The following is a 19,393-nucleotide window of genomic DNA, read 5'->3' as shown; positions in this document are numbered from 1 at the left end:
TGGGCAGATGTCTAGGTGCCTTGCACTGTGCGCATACCGAACAGGAGGAGACATAAACCCTCACGTCCTTGGCTAACATGGGCCACCAGTACTTCCCCACAAGGCAACGCACTGTCCGACTGATACCAGGATGACCAGAGGAGGGTGATGTGTGGGCCCAACAGATCAAACGATCGCGAACATCAAACGGCACGTACACGCGCCCAACGGGACACTGGGAGGTAGTGGGTTCTGCACGTGACGCCCGTACGATGTCCGCGTCCACCTCCCATACCACCGGTGCCACCAGGCATGAGGCTGGAATTATGGGAGTGGGCTCTGTGGACTGCTCCTCTGTATCATACAGCCGGGACAGTGCGTCTGCCTTGACGTTCTGGGAACCTGGTTTATAGGAAAGAGTGAAAGAAAAGCGTGTGAAAAACATAGCCCACCTAGCCTGGCGAGGGTTCAGTCTCCTCGCTGCCCGAATATACTCCAGATTTCGGTGGTCAGTCCAAATGAGGAAAGGGTGTCTAGCCCCCTCAAGCCAATGTCTCCATGCTTTCAGAGCCCCGACAACAGCTAACAACTCCCTATCCCCCATGTCATAGTTTCGCTCCGCCGGGCTGAGCTTCTTCGAAAAGAAAGCACAGGGGCGGAGTTTTGGTGGCTTACCCGAGCGCTGAGATAGCACAGCCCCTATTCCAGCCTCGGATGCATCCACCTCAACTATGAACGCTAAGGAGGGATCAGGATGCGCCTGCACTGGAGCCGTGGTAAACAGAGCCTTCAGGTTACCAAAAGCTCTGTCCGCCTCAGCCGACCACCGCAACCGCACCGGTCCCCCCTTCAGTAAGGAGGTAATGGGAGCCGCCACCTGGCCAATGCCCCGGATAAACCTCCGGTAGTAGTTGGCAAACCCTAAAAACCGCTGCACCTCCTTTACCGTGGTTGGAGTCGGCCAATTACGCACGGCTGAAATGCGGTCAGTCTCCATCTCCACCCCTGACGCGGACAAACGGTACCCAGGGAAGGAGACGGACTGTTGAAAGAACAGACATTTCTCCGCCTTGACGTAAAGGTCATGCTTCAACAGTCGAACAAGCACTGTACGCACAAGGGACACATGCTCAGCGCAGGTGGTGGAGTATATAAGAATATCATCTATATACACCACAACACCCCGCCCGTGCAGGTCCCTGAAGATCTCATCCACAAATGATTGGAAGACGGATGGAGCATTCATTAACCTCTATGGGCTAGGTGGGACGCTTGCCCATAGTAAAATCATATCTTGCCCATAGTAATATCATATCTAAGGTATTTGAATAACGCGCCACAGGATTCAACTGGCTGTTGAGTAGGTGGGACGCTTGCGTCCCACCTACTCAACAGCCAGTTGAATCCTGTGGCGCGTTTTTCAAATATCTTAGATATGATATTACTTCAATTTTTCAAAAATATGACTATTTTACACCATTTTAAAGATAAGTCTCGTTAATCTAACCACGCTGTCCGATTTCAAAAAGCCTTTACAACGAAAGAAAAACATTAGATTATGTCAGCAGAGTACCGAGCCAGAAATAATCAGACACCCTGTAACGGCTGTCTACGGAAGAAGTGGACCAAAATGCGGCGGAGTTAGGGTTCGTCATTTTTAATGTTACGAACACTGTGCAATTCACAAAACAACAAAACTGACAGCCAACACAGTCCTGTCAGGTGCAACAACAGTGACAAGAACAATTACCCACACCACACAACGGAAACGTAGGCAACTTATGTGTGACTCCCAATCAACCACAACCCTCTACAGCTGTGCTTGATTGGAAGTCACACGGCCAAAATTAAATGAAACAATAAAACACTCACTCCCTTCTGCCACGTCCTGACCCAACTACACCCTCTACTGGTCAGGACGTGACAGTACCCCCCCCTCAAGGTGCAGACCCCGGGATGCACCTAAAAAAAGGAAAACACAAAAAAAAATCCCCAACAAAAAGGAACACCTAAACAATAAGGGAGGGAAGGGAGGGTGGCTGCCGTCACCGACGGCACTGTGCTACACCCTCCCTCCCCAACCCACCTATCCTGGAGGTGGCTCAGGTGCAGGACGTGGACCTCGCTCCACCTTCGGCGTCGCCCACTCTGTTGGCGCCGATCGCTGCGCCGGGCAGAAGGGCCACTCGGGCTGACCCTGGCAGACGGACCACTCTGGCTGGGTCGGAAGACATGCGGGCCACTCGGGCTGGGCCGGAAGACATGCGGGCCACTCGGGCTGGGCCGGGGGGCAGGAGGACCACTCGGGCTGGGCCGGAGGGCAGGAGGACCACTCTGGCAGATCCTGACAGGCCGGGCACCCTGGCAGATCAGGGCAGGCGGGCACCTCTGGCAGAACAGGGCAGTCCGGCCACTCTGGCAGAACAGGGCAGTCCGGCCACTCTGGCAGAACAGGGCAGTCCGGCCACTCTGGCAGAACAGGGCAGTCCGGCCACTCTGGCAGAACAGGGCAGTCCGGCCACTCTGGCAGAACAGGGCAGTCCGGCCACTCTGGCAGTTCAGGGCAGTCCGGCCACTCTGGCATTTCAGGGCAGTCCGGCCACTGTTGACTGGCGGGCAGCTCCGACGACTGTTGACTGGCGGGCAGCTCCGACGACTGTTGACTGGCGGGCAGCTCCGACGACTGTTGACTGGCGGGCAGCTCCGACGACTGTTGACTGGCGGGCAGCTCCGACGACTGTTGACTGGCGGGCAGCTCCGACGACTGTTGACTGGCGGGCAGCTCCGACTCAGGATTCACCAGGCTGGGGAGACATAACGGAGTCCTGGCTCTGGGCGCAGGCCCTGGACTCACCAGTTTGGGAAGGCCCGCTGGAGGCCTGGTTTGAGGAGGTGGCACAGGAGAGACCAGGGTGGAGAGACCCAATGGAGGACCGGTCCGTGGAGGAGACACGGGCTTGACCAGGATAGGGAGATCCACTGGAGGACTGGTCCATGGAGGAGACACCGGCTTGACCAGGATAGGGAGACCCACTGGAGGACTGGTCCGTGGAGGAGGCACGGGCTTGACCAGGATGGGAAGACATGCAGGAGGCTTGGTTCTGGGCATAGGTACAGGATGTGCAGGGCTGGGAGGACATGCAGGAGGCCTGTTTCTGGGCGCAGGCACAGTCTTTACCAGACAACCAGCACGCACCTCAGGACGAGTATGGAGAGCTGCCTCAGGTGACATCATACCCACGACACGCTCATTAGGGCGAATGCCGTACTTTATGCACCACACTAGCAGCTCTCTCATCTCTCTCTCTCCTAATTTTCCCATTAACCCCGTCACAGTCTCTGTCTCATATCCCTCGCTCACCTCCAATGTCATCCCGACTGGCTCTGGTTCCGACCTCAGCTCCACCGACTGTCCCGTGTGCCCCCCCCCAAAAAATTATTGGGGCTGCCTCTCGCGCTCGTTGCGCTCTCTCTCCTCGTAGTATCGCCTCTCCGCTCTCGCCGCTTCAATCTCCCACTGCGGGAGGCGATAATCCCCAGCCTGAGTCCATGGTCCCTCTCCGTCCAGGATCTGTTCCCACGTCCATTTGTCCATAACGCAGTAGTCCTGCTGCTCCTTCCTCTTCCGCCGCTTGGTCCTGGTTTGGTGGGTAATTCTGTAACGGCTGTCTACGGAAGAAGTGGACCAAAATGCGGCGGAGTTAGGGTTCGTCATTTTTAATGTTACGAACACTGTGCAATTCACAAAACAACAAAACTGACAGCCAACACAGTCCTGTCAGGTGCAACAACAGTGACAAGAACAATTACCCACACCACACAACGGAAACGTAGGCAACTTATGTGTGACTCCCAATCAACCACAACCCTCTACAGCTGTGCTTGATTGGAAGTCACACGGCCAAAATTAAATGAAACAATAAAACACTCACTCCCTTCTGCCACGTCCTGACCCAACTACACCCTCTACTGGTCAGGACGTGACACACCCATTTTTCAAGCTAGCATATAATGTCACATAAACCCAAACCACAGCTAAATGTAGCACTAACCTTTGATGATCTTCATCAGATGACAACCCTAGGACATTATGTTATACAATACATGCATGTTTTGTTCAATCAAGTTCATATTTATATCAAAAACCAGCTTTTTACATTAGCATGTGACTAGCATGTGACTAGCATTCCCACCGAACACTGCCGGTGAATTTACTAAATTACTCACGATAAACGTTCACAAAAAGCATAACAATTATTTTAAGAATTATAGATACAGAACTCCTCTATGCACTCGACATGTCCGATTTTAAAATAGCTTTTCGGTGAAAGCACATTTTGCAATATTCTCAGTAGATAGCCCGGCATCACAGGGCTAGCTATTTAGACACCCAGCAAGTTTAGCACTCATCAAAGTCAGATTTACTATAAGAAAAATGTTATTGCCTTTGTTGTCTTCGTCAGAATGCACTCCCAGGACTTCTACTTCAATAACAAATGTTGGTTTGGTCCAAAATAATCCATTGTTATATCCAAACAGCGGCGTTTTGTTCGTGCGTTCTAGACACTATCCTAAAGGGTAAATAAGGGTGACGAGCATGGCGCAATTCGTGACAAAAGAATTCTAAATATTCCATTACCGTACTTCGAAGCATGTCAACCGCTGTTTAAAATCAATTTTTATGCCATTTTTCTCATAAAAAAGCGATAATATTCCGACCGGGAATCTGCGTTTAGATAAACAGACAAAGGAAAAGAAAGCATTCGGTCGAAGCGGGCACGCGCCTAAGCCCATAGTACTCTGAGCGGCCACTTGCCAAAAGCGATAAAGTGTTCAGCCAGAGCCTGCCTCGATATCGTTCAACGTTTTCCCGGGCTCTGAGACCCTATGGAAGACGTAGGAAGTGTCACGTTATTGCACAGATCCTGAGTCTTCAATAAAAAGATCCAAGATGAAACACTACTTCTCAGACAGGCCACTTCCTGCTTGAAATCTTCTCAGGTTTTGGCCTCCATAGGAGTTTTGTTATAGTCACAGACACCATTCAAACAGTTTTAGAAACTTTAGGGTGTTTTCTATCCAAAGCCAATAATTATATGCATATTCTAGTTACTGGGCAGGAGTTGTAACCAGATTAAATCGGGTACGTTTTTTATCCAGCCGTGTCAACACTGCCCCCTAGCCCTAACAGGTTAACCCATACGGCATGACGAGGTACTCATAGTGCCCAGAAGTAGTGCTAAATGCCATCTTCCAGTCATCCCCTCCCCTGATACGCACCAGGTTGTACGCGCTCCTGAGGTCCAATTTTGTGAAGAAGCGCACCCCGAGCAATGACTCTGTCATACTGGCGATGAGAGGCAGCGGGTAACTGTATTTAACAGTAATCTGGTTCAAACCTCGATAGTCAATGCACGGGCGTAAACCTCCATCGTTCTTCTTCACAAAAAAGAAGCTCGAGGAGACAGGTGAAATGGAGGGCCGAATGTATCCCTGTCCCAGAGATTCAGCGACATCTGTTTCCATAGCCGCCGTCTCCTCTTGTGACAGAGGATACACGTGACTCCTGGGAAGTGCAGCACCCTCCAGGAGATTTATCGCACAATCCCCCGGTCGATGGGGTGGTAATTGAGTCGCCTTCCTTTTACAGAAGGCGATTGCCAAATCGGCATATTCGGGAGGAATGTGCATGGTGGAAACCTGGTTTGGACTTTCCACCGTAGTGGCACCTAAGGAAACACCTAAACACCTCCCTGAACACTGACAGGACCATCCCTTGAGAACCCTCTGTTGCCACAAAATAATAGGATCATGAGAAGCCAACCAGGGAAGCCCCAACACAACAGGAAACGCAGGAGCGTCAATCAGAAAGAGACTAATACTCTCTTCATGACTCCCCTGCGTCACCATAGCAATGGGAACTGTGACCTCCCTAATCAGCCCAGACCCCAAAGGACGACTATCTAGGGCATGTTTAGGGAAGGGAACATCAACGGGAACAATAGGAATGCCTAATCTATTGGCCAAGGACCGATCAATGAAGTTCCCAGCTGCGCCTGAATCTACTAGCGCCTTATGCTTGGAATGAGGGGAAAACCCCGGAAATCTTATAGATAACCACATGTGAGCAACAGGGGGGTCTGGGTGAGTCGTGTGCCTACTCACCTGAGATGAACCACCAGTGTTCCGCCTACCACCTCGACTACCTGGAAAACCTCCCCAGCACCGACCAGCAGTGTGTCCTCTGCGGTCACCTCTGGTGCATGGAACGGTTTCCCCTCCGGTCTCCGTAGTACCAGCCCCGCCCAACTCCATCGGTGTTGGGTCTAAGGGACTGGAGGATGGAAACAACGGACCCCGATCCGGACGTCCGCGGGAGGCCAGCAGGTTATCCAGCTGGATAGATAAGTCCACCAGCTGGTCCAGGTGGAGGGTGGTGTCCCTGCAGGCTTGCTCCCTACGAACGTCCTCTTGCAAACCACACCTGTAGTGATTGATCAGGGCCCGCTCATTCCATCCCACACCAGCCGCCAGAGTTCTAAAATCCAGTGCAAACTCCCGAGCTCTCCTCATCTCCTGCCTTAAATGTAACAAGCGCTCTCCCGCCGCTCTTCCTTCTGGTGGATGATCAAAAACTGCCCGAAAGCGGCGGGAGAAGTCCTCGTAGTTATCCCGAGTCGGGTCTTCCACCTCCCAGATGGCGTTGGCCCACTCCAGGGCTTTACCAGTCAAACAGGAGATGAGGGCGCTCACTCTCTCGCGTCCCGAGGGCGGTGGCTGGACAGCCGCCAGGTAGAGCTCCAGCTGGAGTAGGAACCCCTGACACCCGGCAGCTGCTCCGCCATACGCTCCCGGGAGCGAGAGCCGAATCCCACCGGATCTAGACGGCGGTTGGATATGATCCAGAGGTGCGCCGGGCGGTGGTGAGGCTGGGTCGACGGGACATCCTTTACTCTCCACTCTCTCCATGGTCAGCAGCACGCAATCCATGGCAGTCATAAGATTCTGGATCATACTCGCGTGCTGCTGAACGCGCTCCGCTATATGAATAGGAGGGCTGGCTGCTCTTGCTGACTCCATTGTGTGGTCGGTGATTCTGTAATGGTTTTCTTAGAGAAGTGGAGGAGTCAGGCGCAGGACACAGGGATAAAGGTAAACAAACGTGTTTACTAAAAATATCAATAAATCTTCTCATAGAAAAATACATAGTTTGGAGAAAAACCTCCAACTACACAAAACAGACAAACAATCACCGACAAGACAAACAGGAAATGCAGAGGTTAAATAATGAACATGATTAGCGAAATGAAAAACAGGACATCGGCGGGAGTCGTGACAGTTACCAATTGTTTTCTTGGTGACTATGGTCCCAGCTGCCTTGAGATCATTGACAAGATCCTCCCGTGTAGTTCTGGGTTGATTCCTCACCGTTCTCATGATCATTGCAACTCCACGAGGTGAGATCTTGCATGGAGCCCCAGGCCGAGGGGGATTGACAGTTCTTTTGTGTTTCTTCCATTTGCGAATAATCGCATCAACTGTTGTCACCTTCTCACCAAGCTGCTTGGCGATGGTCTTGTAGCCCATTCCAGCCTTGTGTAGGTCTACAATCTTGTCCCTGACATCCTTGTTTGCTCTTTGGTCTTGGCTATGATGGAGAGTTTGGAATCTGATTGACTGATTGCTTCTGTGGACAGGTGTCTTTTATTCAGGTAACAAACTGAGATTAGGAGCACTCCCTTTAAGAGTGTGCTCCTAATCTCAGCTCATTACCTGTATAAAAGACACCTGGGAGCCAGAAATCTTTCTGATTGAGAGGGGTCAAATAGTGATTTCCCTCATTAAAATGCAAATCAATTTATAACATTTTTGACATGCGTTTTTCTGGATTTTTTGTTGTTGTTATTCTGTCTCTCACTGTTCAAATAAACCTACCATTAAAATTATAGATGGATCATTTCTTTGTCAGTGGGCAAACATACAAAATCAGCAGGGGATCAAATACTTTTTTCCCTCACTGTATATATAAATCCGAAGTTTACATACACTTATGTTGGAGTCATTAAAACTCCTTTTTCAACCACTCCACAAATTTCTTGTTAACAAACTATAGATTTGGCAAGTCGGTTAGGACATCTACTTTGTGCCTCACTCAAGTAATTTTTCCCACAATTGCTTACTGTCACGGCTGTTTAAATGATCGGACCAAAATGCAGCATCTGTTTCGTTCCACATATTTATTAGATTGTGAAACTTAATGCAATACCAAAATAAACTGAAGGACAAAACAACAAACCGTGACACAGGAGGGACAAACACTACTCACAAAATATAATAACCCACAAAACACAAGTGGGACAAACATTAACTTAAATATGACCTCCAATTAGAGACAGCGACAACCGGCTGCCTCTAATTGGAGGTCATGCCAAACAAAAACCAACCTAGAAATACAAAACTAGAAACTGAACATAGAAATACAAAAACGGACAAACACCCCCTGTCACGCCTTGACCTACTCTACCATAGAAAATAACAACTTGCTATGGTCAGGACGAGACACTTTGAGACAGATTATTTCACTTATAATTCACTGTATCACAATTCCAGTAGGTCAGAAGTTAACATACACTAAGTTGACTGTGCCTTCAAAATTCCAGAAAATGATGTCATGGCTTTAGAAGCTTCTGATAGGCTAATTGACATTATTTGAGTCAATTGGAGGTGTACCTTAGGATGTATTTCACAGCCTACCTTCAAGCGCAGTGCCTCTTTACTTGACATCATGGGAAAATAAAAAGAAATGAGCCAAGACCTCAGAAAAACAATTGTTGACCTCGACAAGTCTGGTTCATCCTTGGGAGCAATTTTCAAACACCTGAAGGTACCACGTTCATCTGTACAAACAATAGTACTTAAGTATAAACACCATGGGACCATGCAGCCGTCATTCCGCTCAGGAAGGAGACGCGTTCTGTCTCCTAGAGATGAGCGTACTTTGGTACGAAACCTGCAAATCAATCCCAGAACAACAGCAAAGGGCCTTCTGAAGATGCTGGAGGAAACAGGTACAAATGTAGCTATATCCACAGTAAAACGAGTCCTATATCGACATAACCTGAAAGGCCGCTCAGCAAGGAAGAAGCCACTGCTCCAAAACAACCATAAAAAAGCCAGACTACGGTTTGCAACTGCACATGGGAACAAAGATTGTACTCTTAGGAGAAATGTCCTCTGGTCTGATGAAACAAAAATAGAACTGTTTGGCCATAATGACCATCGTTATGTTTGGAGGAAAAAGGGGGAGGCTTGCAAGCCAAAGAACACAATCCCAACCGTGATGCACGGGGTGGCCGCATGATGTTGTGGGGGTGCTTTGTTGCAGGAGGGACTGGTGCACTTCACAAAATAGATGGCATCATGAGGCAGGAAAAGGATGTGGATATATTGAAGCAACATCTCAAGACATCAGTCAGGAATTAAAGCTTGGTCGCAAATGGGTCTTCCAAATGGAAAATGACCGCAAGCATACTTCCAAAATTGTGGCAAAAAGGTGGGACGTTTGCGTCCAACTCCTTAGTCAACAGCCAGTGGAATCGCGTGGCGCGAAATACAAATACCTCAAAAATGCTATAACTTCAATTTCTCAAACATATGACTATTTTACACCATTTTAAAGACAAGACTCTCGTTAATCTAACCACATTGTCCGATTTCATTACAGCGAAAGCAAAACATTAGATTATGCCAGGAGAGTACCCTGCCAGAAATAATCACACAGCCATTTTCAAAGCAAGCATATATGTCACAAAAACCAAAACCACAGCTAAATTCAGCACTAACCTTTGATGATCTTCATCAGATGACACTCCTAGGACATTATGTTATACAATACATGCATGTTTTAAATCTGTCGAAGCAATGAGAATAGAAAGGTTCAGAACTTTTGTGAAACATCACAGCACAGTTGAAAAATATATGGCAAATAGAAATCCAATAAATGACATCACTGAAGCCCTTGACAAAAAAACAGCACTGTGTCTCACTTTTTATTGATCTCAAAGGCTTTTGATACAGTTGATCATGCTATACTGGGGCAGAGATTGTCGAGCGTAGGTTGCTAACTATCTGTCTGATAGAACTCAGTGCACTCAATTTGATGGGCTCATGTCTGTTAATTAACCTCTTACATCTAGACGTTCCGCTAGCGGAACACCTGCTCCAATATCCAATGATGGGCGTGGCGCGAAATACAAACTCCTCTAAAATACAAAAACTTCAATTTTTCAAACATATGACTACTTCACAGCATTTTAAAGATAAGACTCTCCTTTATCTAACCACACTGTCCGATTTCAAAAAGACTTTACAACGAAAGCAAAACATTAGATTATGTCAGCAGAGTACCAAGCCAGAAATAATCAGACACCCATTTTTCAAGCTAGCATATAATGTCACAAAAACCCAGAAGACAGCTAAATGCAGCACTAACCTTTTATGATCTTCATCAGATGACAACCCTAGGACATTATGTTATACAATACATGCATGTTTTGTTCAATCAAGTTCATATTTATATCAAAAACCAGCTTTTTACATTAGCATGTGACGTTCAGAACTAGCATACCCCCGCAAACTTCCGGGGAATTCGCTAACATTTTACTAAATTACTCACGATAAACGTTCACAAAAAGCATAACAATTATTTTAAGAATTATAGATACAGACCTCCTCTATGCACTCGATATGTCCGATTTTAAAATAGCTTTTTGGTGAAAGCACATTTTGCAATATTCTAAGTACATAGCCCAGGCATCACGGGCTAGCTATTTAGACACCCGGCAAGTTTAGCACTCACCAATATCAGCTTTACTATTATAAAAGTTTCATTACCTTTTGTTGTCTTCGTCAGAATGCACTCCCAGGACTGCTACTTCAATAACAAATGTTGGTTTGGTCCAAAATAATCCATCGTTATATCCGAATAGCGGCGTTTTGTTCGTGCGTTCCAGACACTATCCGAAATGGTAAAGAAGGGTCGCCCGCATGGCGCAATTCGTGACAAAAAAATTCTAAATATTCCATTACCGTACTTCGAAGCATGTCAACCGCTGTTTAAAATCAATTTTTAAGCCATTTTTCTCGTAGAAAAGCGATAATATTCCGACAGGGAATCTCCTTTTCGGCAAACAGAGGAAAAAATCACAAAGGCGGGGGCGGTCGGGTCACGCGCCTAAGCCCAGAGTCCCTTGATCGGCCACTTGAGAAAGGCGATAATGTGTTTCAGCCTGGGGCTGGGATGACGACATTCTGTTTTTTCCCGGGCTCTGAGCGCCTATGGACGACGTAGGAAGTGTCACGTTAGAGCAGAGATCCTTAGTAAAAGATAGAGATGAAAAATAAGTTCAAGAAATGGTCAGACAGGCCACTTCCTGTAAAGGAATCTCTCAGGTTTTGACCTGCCATTTGAGTTCTGTTATACTCACAGACACCATTCAAACAGTTTTAGAAACTTTAGGGTGTTTTCTATCCATATGTAATAAGTATATGCATATTCTAGTTACTGGGTAGGAGTGGTAACCAGATTAAATCGGGTATGTTTTTTATCCAGCCGTGAAAATACTGCCCCCTAGCCATAACAGGTTAAATTGTCTGTATGTAATGGTGTGCCCCAGGGCTCTGTACTTGGTCCCCTCTTATTCACTATTAATATAAATAATTTAGACACAAATTTGCAAAATGCGCAACTTCACTTTTATGCTGATGATACTGTTATTTATTGTTGTGCCTCGTCTCTCACAAAAGCTTTCCAGAACTTGCAAACTGCTTTTTATACTGTTCAACATACCTTGTGTCAATTGAAGCTTATCCTCAATACTGACAAAACTAAACTAATGGTGTTTTCAAAAGCAAGAAATAGACCTCTGAACCTTTCACCTATTACTATCAGGGATCAAGGTAAGACCCAAATCCAGACTGTGTTGAAGTAACAATGTTTATTACAGCAACAGGGGCAGGAAACGACAGGTCAAGACAGGCAGAGGTCGGTAATCCAGAGAAGGGGCAAAGGCACAGGACGGCAGGCTTAGGGTCAGGAGCAGGCAGAGTGGTCAGGAAGGCGGGCTCAGAGTCAGGGTCAGGCAGAGTGGTCAGGAAGGCGGGCTCAGAGTCACGACAGGCAGAGTGGTCAGGAAGGCGGGCTCAGAGTCACAACAAGCAGAGTGGTCAGGAAGGCGGGCTCAGAGTCACGACAGGCAAAGGTCAAAACCAGGAAAAAAGAGAGACTGGGGAAAAGCAGGAGCAGAGACAAACCACTGGTTGACTTGACAAACAAGACAAACTGGCAACAGACAAACAGAGAACACAGGTATAAGTACCCATGGGGATATGGAGACAAGCACAAGGACAGGTAAAACAAATCAGGGCGTGACAATTACTACCTGTCAGGGCAATGAGATTGAGACTGTAACCTAAAGCTGAAGTTGGGATTTTATTTTAGGAATAAGGCCGTTTTTTCTTTTGAAACCAGAAGGAGGCTAGTATCAGCTACATTTATGCCTTTACGAGACTATGGGGATATTTTATATATGAATGCTTCCACTCAGTGTTTGAGATCAATTGACACTCTTTACCGTGAAGCATTAAGATTTATTTTGAACTGCAAAACCCACCACTGCACTTTAAATACCAGGGCTGGCTTGCCTTCTGTAGTTAGTCATAGGCTCAGTCATTGTTATACTTTTATTTACAAAGCCATTTTGGGTTTACTACCATTTTATTTGGCCATTTTTATTGGTCAGAAATGTGGTGGGTACTCTCTTTGTTCGCAGGACTTTATCCTGCTAACTGTTCCAAATGTCCGAACTGAATTTGTTAAAAGGGCTTTTATGTATTAAGTCGATCTGGATAAGAGCATCTGCTAAATTACGTAAATGTAAATGTAAATGTATTCTGCGCCATCGGCTTGGAACACCTTACAAAATACTTTTAAACTGGAAGAACTTGTCCCGATTGGTGTTTTTAAATCACTGATGAAGGATTTTGAGGCTGATTCCCTGACCTGTCAATGTTTCTAATTAGCTGTTTTATGATTTTGTTATACTCTTGTAAATTCTATGTTTTTTTACTAGATTACCTGTAGTTTTTCATGTTGTCTGTCTGTAATTGTGTAATGACTTGGTGCTGCCTATCTTGGCCAGGACGCTCTTGAAAAAGAGATTTCGAATCTCAATGAGCCCTTCCTGGTTAAATAAAGGTTATTCTGTTGGGGGTAGGGGGCAGTATTGACACGGCCGGATAAAAAACGTACCAGATTTAATCTGGTTACTACTCCTGCCCAGTAACTAGAATATGCACATAATTATTGGCTTTGGATAGAAAACACCCTAAAGTTTCTAAAACTGTTTGAATGGTGTCTGTGAGTATAACAGAACTCATATGGCAGGCAAAAACCTGAGAAGATTCTGAACAGGAAGTGGCCTGTCTGACAAGTTGTTGTTCATCTTGGCTCTTTTTATTGAAGACTGAGGATCTTTGCTGTAACGTGACACTTCCTACGGCTCCCATAGGCTCTCAGAGCCCGGGAAAAAGCTGAATGATATCGAGGCAGCCCCAGGCTGAAACACATTATCGCGTTTGGATAGTGGCTGGTCAGAGTACTCTGAGACTCAGGCGCGTGTACGAGGGCACGAGATGTTTTTATTTTCTCTCTCTTTGTACGTATACACGCTTTCCCGGTCGGAATATTATGGCTTTTTTACGAGAAAAATGGCATAAAAATGTATTTTAAACAGCGGTTGACATGCTTCGAAGTACGGTAATGGAATATTTAGAATTTTTTTGTCACGAAATTCGCCATGCTCGTCACCCTTATTTACCCTTTCGGATAGTGTCTTGAACGCCGCTATTTGGATATAACAATGGATTATTTGGGACCAAACCAACATTTGTTATTGAAGTAGAAGTCCTGGGAGTGCATTCTGACGAAGAACAGCAAAGGTAATAACATTTTTCTTATAGTAAATCTGACTTTGGTGAGTGCTAAACTTGCTGGGTGTCTAAATAGCTAGCCCTGTGATGCCGGGCTATCTACTCAGAATATTGCAAAATGTGCTTTCACCGAAAAGCTATTTTAAAATCGGACATATCGAGTGCATAGAGGAGTTCTGTATCTATAATTCTTAAAATAATTGTTGTGTTTTTTGTGAACGTTTATCGTGAGTAATTTAGTAAATTCACCGGCAGTGTTCGGTCGGAATGCTAGTCACATGCTAATGTTAAAAGCTGGTTTTTGATATAAATATGAACTTGATTGAACAAAACATGCATGTATTGTATAACATAATGTCCTAGGGTTGTCATCTGATGAAGATCATCAAAGGTTAGTGCTGCATTTAGCTGTGGTTTGGGTTTATGTGATATTATATGCTAGCTTGAAAAATGGGTGTCTGATTATTTCTGGCTGGGTACTCTGCTGACATAATCTAATGTTTTGCTTTCGTTGTAAAGCCTTTTTGAAATCGAACAGTATGGTTAGATTAATGAGAGTCTTGTCTTTAAAATGGTGTAAAATAGTCATATGTTTGAAAAATTGAAGTTTTTGCATTTTTGAGGTATTTGAATATCGCGCCACGGGATTACACTGGCTGTTGAGTAGGTGGGACGCAAGCGTCCCACCTAGCCCAGAGGTTAAAAGCCACACTTAAATCTAACAAAACAGTCCCCGCAATCTTTTTATCATCAATTTCTCTCAGTCCTTTAACCTGTTAGGGCTAGGGGGCAGCATTTGCACGTCTGGATAAATAAAATGTACCCGATTTAATCTGGTTACTAATCCTACCCAGTAACTAGAATATGCATATACTTATTATATATGGATAGAAAACACTCTAAAGTTTCTAAAACTGTTTGAATGGTGTCTGTGAGTATAACAGAACTCATTTGGCAGGCAAAACCCTGAGACATTTTCTGACAGGAAGTGGATACCTGATGTGTTGTATTGACTTTAAACCTATCCCATTGAAAAACACAGGGGCTGAGGAATATTTTGGCACTTCCTATTGCTTCCACTAGATGTCACCAGCCTTTACAAAGTGTTTTGAGTCTTCTGGAGGGAGATCTGACCGAACAAGAGCCATGGAACGATGATGTCCCATTAGACACCTGGCGCGAGTTCATGTTGGGTACCCTCGTTCCAATACGTTATAAAGAGTATGCATTCGTCCACCTTGAATATTATTCATGTTCTGGTTAAAAAGGCCCTAATGATTTATGCTATACAACGTTTGACATGTTTGAACGAACGTAAATATTTTTTTCCCCTCGTTCATGACGAGAAGTCCGGCTGGCTTAGATCATGTGCTAACAAGACGGAGATTTTTGGACATAAATGATGAGCTTTTTTGAACAAAACTACATTCGTTATGGACCTGTGATACCTGGAAGTGACATCTGATGAAGAGAATCAAAGGTAATGGATTATTTACATAGTATTTTCGATTTTAGATCTCCCCAACATGACGTCTAGTCTGTATCGTAACGCGTATTTTTCTGGGCGCAGTGCTCAGATTATTGCAAAGTGTGATTTTCCAGTAAGGTTATTTTTAAATCTGGCAAGTTGATTGCGTTCAAGAGATGTAAATCTATAATTCTTTAAATGACAATATAATATTTTACCAATGTTTTCTAATTTTAATTATTTAATTTGTGACGCTGACTTGACTGCCGGTTATTGGAGGGAAACGATTTCCTCAACATCAATGCCATAGTAAAACGCTGTTTTTGGATATAAATATGAACTTGATAGAACTAAAAATGCATGCATTGTCTAACATAATGTCCTAGGAGTGTCATCTGATGGAGATTGTAAAAGGTTAGTGCATCATTTTAGCTGGTTTTATGGTTTTGGTGACCCTGTCTTTGACTTGACAAAACATTACACACAACTCTTGTAAATGTACTGTCCTAACATACTCTAAATTTATGCTTTCGCCGTAAAACCTTTTTGAAATCGTAAAACGTGGTTAGATTAAGGAGATGTTTATCTTTCAAATGGTGTAAAATAGTTGTATTTTTGAAAAATTTGAATTTTGACATTTATTTGGATTCAAATTTGCCGCTCTTGAAATGCACCTGCTGTTGATGGAGTGCACCACGGGTGGCACGCTAGCGTTCCACCTAGCCCATAGAGGTTAAGTGCTGTGCTTGTTCAATTTCCTACATAAGGGTGGCATTTCCCATGTGGTTGATGAGGATCTCCATATTGCAAATATACAGTCCCTTACTTGATGTCCGCTGGTGTTGTTAACTTGGCCTCAAGTCATCCCCCAGGGCCCGGTCTTCCGGGAAGTCATCAAAGTCTCTCAGACATTTGGTTTCCACAATATATTTTTTTTTAATATTGACATTTTTCTGCTGTTCCTGAAAATTCCATCAGATGGCAACTGGCTGCTTATTGCAAATGGACAAAACATCACCAAACGGACATTTCTCGTAAATGGAAAATACTTCGAAGACGAAACTCGGTGAGCACAGGTTTGGCCAAATGTATTTTTAGCCCAGAAACAAGATGGCGTCAAGGCCGCAATGCTTTTTGAGTTGATGCCCATTTTCTGGGATTAAAGGTTAAAAACAGTAATACAGAGCTAATTTGACTGCTTCACGTCAATGTACATGAACCTACAGTGTAAGGAAAAATAGAACTAGCCATTTTTCTATTGTACGCACAGTCAATGGGGAGTGACACAGTGTGGGGCTTACAGACACACAGAGCCTGCAATAGTTACCTGCGTTCGAAGCATCAAAGAACCATCAAACCAAGACCTCTGAAACTTTATAAACCTGTTATAGGGCTTAAGTCGGTTGTGCACAGTGAGTTATGTGGTTCTAGATGGTTCTCAGGCCGAGAAACAACCTTGTACATTTGCAATAACATCAATTCATTTTGACCATCGCGAAAATGACGACATTTAGAAAAGTCCCCGAGTCACAAGACTAGGTGCATTGAAACCGCCTCAGCCCATAGAGATGGACCCTAACGTTTCTGTCCGATAGCTCATTCAAGGACTCCGTAGCAATGCCCGGAGAAAGTGGATTTTCAGCAACAATTAAGGTTGCTGCTCGGGCTCCGAATGACCTATCGAGCCGAAACTCAGGATTCGTGTTTTGCCTCAGCTAGGCCTACACATAATGTCAGAACTGGACCCGCAGCTAGAACGTAACTACGTGTTTTATGTTATTATTATGGTTTAACCTCTATGGGCTAGGTGGGACGCTAGCGTGCCACCTGTGGTGCACTCCATCAACAGCAGGTGCATTTCAAGAGCGGCAAATTTGAATCCAAATAAATGTCAAAATTCAAATTTTTCAAACATACAACTATTTTACACCATTTGAAAGATAAACATCTCCTTAATCTAACCACGTTTTACGATTTCAAAAAGGTTTTACGGCGAAAGCATAAATTTAGAGTATGTTAGGACAGTACATTTACAAGAGTTGTGTGTAATGTTTTGTCAAGTCAAAGACAGGGTCACCAAAACCATAAAACCAGCTAAAATGATGCACTAACCTTTTACAATCTCCATCAGATGACACTCCTAGGACATTATGTTAGACAATGCATGCATTTTTAGTTCTATCAAGTTCATATTTATATCCAAAAACAGCGTTTTACTATGGCATTGATGTTGAGGAAATCGTTTCCCTCCAATAACCGGCAGTCAAGTCAGCGTCACAAATTAAATAATTAAAATTAGAAAACATTGGTAAAATATTATATTGTCATTTAAAGAATTATAGATTTACATCTCTTGAACGCAATCAACTTGCCAGATTTAAAAATAACCTTACTGGGAAATCACACTTTGCAATAATCTGAGCACTGCGCCCAGAAAAATACGGCGTTGCGATACAGACTAGACGTCATGTTGGAGAGATCTAAAATCGAAAATACTATGTAAATAATCCATTACCTTTGATTCTCTTCATCAGATGTCACTTCCAGGTATCACAGGTCCATAACGAATGTAGTTTTGTTCAAAAAAGCTCATCATTTATGTCCAAAAATCTCCGTCTTGTTAGCACATGATCTAAGCCAGCCGGACTTCTCGTCATGAACGAGGGGAAAAAATATATTTACGTTCGTTCAAACATGTCAAACGTTGTATAGCATAAATCATTAGGGCCTTTTTTAACCAGAACATGAATAATATTCAAGGTGGACGAATGCATACTCTTTTATAACGTATTGGAACGAGGGTACCCAACATGAACTCGCGCCAGGTGTCTAATGGGACATCATCGTTCCATGGCTCTTGTTCGGTCAGATCTCCCTCCAGAAGACTCAAAACACTTTGTAAAGGCTGGTGACATCTAGTGGAAGCAATAGGAAGTGCCAAAATATTCCTCAGCCCCTGTGTTTTTCAATGGGATAGGTTTAAAGTCAATACAACACATCAGGTATCCACTTCCTGTCAGAAAATGTCTCAGGGTTTTGCCTGCCAAATGAGTTCTGTTATACTCACAGACACCATTCAAACAGTTTTAGAAACTTTAGAGTGTTTTCTATCCATATATAATAAGTATATGCATATTCTAGTTACTGGGTAGGATTAGTAACCAGATTAAATCGGGTACATTTTTTTTATCCAGACGTGCAAATGCTGCCCCCTAGCCCTAACAGGTTAAACAGAAGGCGCTGTGAATTTTGGGCCTGCTCTGAAAGATGTAATAGTTGGCTTCTAACCGAGTTGGACAAAGTGGGTTTTTTGTGTTAGTTTGTATCAGTTTGGTGTCAGAATGATATCTTATTGACTGATGGACGCTCACTTGCTGGCTGACTTTTATACATTTGCAATAAGATTCAACAGTGAAAAACCATCACCAAGTGGACATGATGAAATCAACACAACGAGCGATGGAGAGGAACCACTATTACTGCCCGGCCATCCCGAGTTCATCGGGCCAGTCAATTTTGCATTTCTGCAGTAATTTTGAGCATGGAAAATTTGTGATGGTAAATGCCCATTGAAACATATTGCAAATGGACAGCTGTGGACAGGTGATTGGAACGGGTTACCAGGAAGACATTTTGTAAATGGTTTTGAATGCCTTTAGGAGGGTGCAAGGGGTCCACATCTGGGTAGGGAGCATCCCCCACCAGTGCCCATCCAATAGGGGGTGCCCCTGGTCATTTTGGATGTTTTTCAAAAAATCATAAAAAAATGACAGAGTCCTACTTCTCTCTCACCATGTCCCTGCATGACAAATATACCTGCCAGGTTGATTCAGGGCTTAACCTCTTGGGGCTAGGTGGGACGCTAGCGTGCCACCCGTGGTGCACTCCATCAACAGCAGGTGCATTTCAAGAGCGGCAAATTTGAATCCAAATAAATGTCAAAATTCAAATTTTTCA

At 44.7% G+C, this 19,393-nt stretch overlaps 1 protein-coding gene and 1 long non-coding RNA gene across 5 annotated transcripts in view; one reads left to right on the top strand and one right to left on the bottom strand.

Moving 5' to 3' along the window:
- LOC106578792 (uncharacterized) overlaps positions 1-19,393 on the bottom strand; it is a 98,772-nt gene that overhangs the window by 56,944 nt on the left and 22,435 nt on the right. The window lies entirely within an intron of this gene.
- Positions 10,017-11,704, top strand: LOC123728998 (uncharacterized). Its single transcript, XR_006760707.1, has 2 exons — positions 10,017-10,152; positions 11,622-11,704. It is a non-coding gene; the product is annotated as an uncharacterized lncRNA (long non-coding RNA).

Source organism: Salmo salar, chromosome ssa19 (genome assembly GCF_905237065.1).
Source record: "Salmo salar chromosome ssa19, Ssal_v3.1, whole genome shotgun sequence".
NCBI lineage: Eukaryota > Metazoa > Chordata > Actinopteri > Salmoniformes > Salmonidae > Salmo > Salmo salar.
This window is presented reverse-complemented; position numbering and strand designations above follow the sequence as displayed.